The sequence below is a fragment of the Pelodiscus sinensis genome, chromosome 23, assembly GCF_049634645.1.
Source record: "Pelodiscus sinensis isolate JC-2024 chromosome 23, ASM4963464v1, whole genome shotgun sequence".
NCBI classification, from domain to species: Eukaryota; Metazoa; Chordata; order Testudines; family Trionychidae; genus Pelodiscus; species Pelodiscus sinensis.
In genome coordinates, this window is record NC_134733.1 from 7741470 (window position 1) to 7745804 (window position 4335).

Genomic DNA, 4335 nt, shown 5'->3' on the forward strand with positions numbered 1-4335 from the left:
CCTCCCCCAGAGCCAGGCACACCCAGCCCTCCCACTCCAACCTAGCCCTCCCAGGCCCCCTGCTCTAACCCACCCCTCCCCCAGAGCCAGGCACCCTCAGCCCTCCCCTCCCCCGCTCTAATCCAATGCCCCACCCCTCCCCCAGAGCTGGGGACATAATCTAGCAGGGTGGAGGGTAATGCGGTGAGTCCATGGACGGAGCCAACCCCTCTCCCCACATTGGCCCTGTCTTGGGTCTTGCCGGAGCCACCGCCACCACCCCAGCCACGCACTTTTCCCTCCAGCGCTGGGGCGCGTGCAAAGAGTTCAAACCGAACATTCCATGTGACAGGCACGTGCCGCAGCCCCCTCCCCGATCCTCTTTACAGGGCAAAATCCAGGAGATTTTTTTGCCATTTAAAATAGCCAGCTGGACAGAGATTTAACAAGTGAAAACGAGGACATGCCTGGGAAAAACTGGACGAATGGTAACCCTACCGTTGCCCATTCCAGCTTCTGACAGAGGCTAGGGACACTATTCCTGCCCAATAGCCATTGATGGACCTATCTACCAGGAATGTATCTAACTCTTTTTTGAACCCTGTTATAATCTTGGCCTTCACAACATCCTCTGGCCAGGAGTTCCACAGATTGACTGTATTGTGTGAAGAAGAACTTCCTTTTTTTCATTTTAAACCTGCTACCTATTAATTTCATTTGGTAACACTATTAATTTCATATGGTGACTTGTGTCATTTGGTGACCTATTAAGTTCATATGGTGACGTGTGTTATGGGAAGGAATAAACACCTCTTCTTTATTCACTTTTTCCATACCAGTCATGATTTTATAGACCTCTATCGTATCTTCCCCCCCTTAGTCATCTCTTTTGGAAGCTGAAACGTCCCAGCCTTATTTATCTCTCCTCTTATGGCAGGGATATGTGCACATTTGAGCAAGCCTGACTATGGCCATAGGGGAAAACAATAGACCTAATGAATGTGACCTCATGTGGGGTTGTGAGAATTGACTTCTGTGTCTTAGGAATCATTGTATTTTGCTGCTCAGCATTCACAACAATCATCATGGTCTGTTAATGGAGCATTTAGGCCACATGAGCATATGGAGAGTGAGAAGTGGTGAGTGAAGGGCTGCGGAGTGGAAGGAGGCACATTAACACTATTCAAGTTCTGTGGATCTGATCCAATGTCAGACTAAAATCAGGGCAGACTTCCACTGCCTTTCACAGATGTTGGATCAGGCCCCATGTGACTGTCTCCCGGTTCCAGCTTCAGTACTAAGCTGTCAGGAGAAAGGGAAAACGCTGATCAAGGCATAAGGCAAGGAGCCATCTTTTCTTCATGCAAACCTTCTATTAGGTTGTTTTTTTTTTACCCAGACAGCCTTAACTCTATCTTCTGTGGCATGCCGAGCACAAATCTACAGATTTGCTGTATTTCTCCCTTTTCTAACATCTAAAGTTACTCTGCAAATCACGTAACACGTCCACACCCTTTTGCCAATAACAACACAATATAGTACACATGTACAAACCTCCTTAAAAAGAGGGGAAGTTTCAAAGGGAAAATAATACCCAAGCCAGAATCCCACAGATTAGGAAGCAAAAATTCTGTTCTCAGAGGGCAGAGTTAAGGGTGTAGGGGTAATAGTGTGGTGATGACAGTTGGTGACTTGATTTGCTTGCAGTATGGATGAATTGTGTATGGGAGAGAGTGACTGTGTGTTTGAGGGTACTTGGGTGACTTTACCCTGGTTTTCATGGTACTATTTGCATTCAGGAGCCTTCATTGTTTTGATATAAATGTTTTGGCATCTTTGCACCTCATCCGGTTGCCTGCAATTTCAATCTTTTTCAAAGCATTTTGTAACACAGTGCTGTTATTTTGTGTATTTGTTACCCCACTGAATTTGATTATGCTGGCATGTTTGGTCATGGCTGATTTACAAGGAGATTTTCAAAAGTCTGTAAAGGATTTAGTGCACTTGGGAGCTTTTAAAAATTTCCCCCATAAGATTTCATCCTAAAAATATTAAATTGTATGGCACAGTATCATGTCCCATTGAGATCCCAGGCACTATAATCCAATCTGAGGGTTTGCCACTCCATAATCTGTACACTGCATAATTTTACATCAGTGCTGTTAATCTTATTGATTTGGGATTTAGCCAGCATTGTATGTTGGTGTGGCACTATGCTGAATGGCTTACCCCAAATTTACTATATTCCCTTTGGTTACTAAATCCGTTTTTTTATCAGCCGTATTTTTTGTGACAGTTTCTTCTAGCATTGACTTGAGGCTACGTCTACACGACACCCCTCTGTCGGCAGAGGTATGTAAATAAAGCACATTGAAAGTGCAAAGGAAGCGGGGATTTAACTATCCCGTGCTTCATTTGCATAATCGTGTTCTGGCGCTGTTTCGAAAAGCACCTTTTTGAAACTGAAACCGCGGTTTAGACGTGGTTTTGCTGACAGCGGGGTGATTTTTCGACAGATCCTGTACTCCTCAAAAAATGAGCTTGCATTGGCAAGATACAGTCGGGGGGCTGACAGAATTCCTGGGCCCCGGGGCAAGGTTGGGGGTGGTGGACCTGTGCTTCTGGAAGGGTGGAGCCTCAGGCAGAAGGGGTGGGATACCCATCAATGCCATCTAGAGTGACCATGTCACGCTTTGCCCCACCCCTCTCCAGCCAGCCCTTAGCACTGCCCGGAGCACACTGTCTGGGGCTCTGGCGGCGATTTAAAGTAGTAGCAATGGTGACAGCTGGGAGCCCGGGCCTTTTTGAATCGCCAGGCCCTTGTCTTCCCCCGGCTCAGTAGCAGGCCTAGATACTGTGCACAGAGAAAGGACATCACGTATGAAACTGATCCGACTCTTGATTTTACCATTTCATCAGCTAACCAGCCATTTTCAAACTCTGGGTCAGGGCCCCATTTTAATGGGCTCGCCAGCACTGTCTTTGAGTTGCTGGGACCTGGTGCTGAAGCCTGAGCCCCATTGCCTGGAGCCAAAGCCAAAATCCAAGGACTTCAGTCTTGTGTGGCCGGGCTCATGGTACAGGCTCCCTGCCTGGGCTTTAACTTTGGCCTTCCTGCTTGGAGCTTGTGTTTGGGCCCCTCCTCCCCGCTTTGGGGCACTGGGGCTCTGGCAGGCCCAGCTTCAGTTCCCCCTCTCCTGGGGGTCATGAAGTAATTTTTGTTGTCAGAAGGAGGTTGCAGTGCAATGAACCATAAATAAAGCCCTGCAAATCTGCCGATATCTGCTTTCTATCCACAGGCATCCGCATCCACAGATGTGAATGCCGATCCCCACAGCTCATTTTTGCAGATGTAAATACAGATACAAAGTTTGTATCGAGAACCCTGCACATCTGCGGATATGTGCTTTATAGCCACAGGAACTCACATCCGCCGAGATGGATGTGGATATCTGCGGCGCATTTTCGCAGATACGGCTGTGGATACACATTTCGTATCCGCGCAGGGCACTAATCATAACATTGGCCAAGTGCAAAGGAGGTCCATGAGAAGGCTGTCCCGATCTCACTGGAAGGGAGCCCTTCTGATGATGCTCCCTGAGAATTAAGAGCATAGGAAGACATAGTCGACATCCTGTCTCTGACAGTGGCCAACACAAGATAGCTCCAAGGTTGGTGCATTAGGGAGCTATGGAACCACCTATGTCTATACGGAAAGTTCCTTCCTTGTCCCCACCAGATTGAGAGGACGGTTTAGTCCTCAAAGCAGGGCGATTTATACACCTTCCATACTTTTATTGTTGTTTCTAAATTCTTAGTCATTAACAACTGGAACAAGTCGACCTGATCTGCAACATCGCTGAAGAACTGGGCGCATCAGGAATCGACACCACCCTCCTCCTTCTGGGGGTCTCTGCTCCTTGCTGGCACTCAGGGGCGGCCCTAGACTGGGGCCCATGGCGAACCGTGCGGTCGGCGCCCCCGCCTCCAAACCCCTCAATGATATTGCGCCACCATTGGGTGCCCCGTTGAACTTGGCGCCCTAGGCGACCGCCTAGTTTGCCTATATGGACGGCCGCCCCTGCTGGCACTAGCACGTCTGAAAGGTGGCTATGAAGATGAGCGGGAGTAAAGGACTGGATTGGAGTCCACAATGTCTGGCTGAAGTTAGGGAAGAGCAGGTTGGGGGGCGGGATCGCGACAAATTGAAAACAAATAGTGTGAGCTCAGATTAAAACCACCACCATCAACACTCTCTCTCTGTGTTTCTTGGAATATTCAGCAGATCTCTGGCCCTGTATTTTAGCTGCAGCTGGCCCCTCCCCAGGCTGAGCGGTAGAGGAGAGAGAGGAAGAG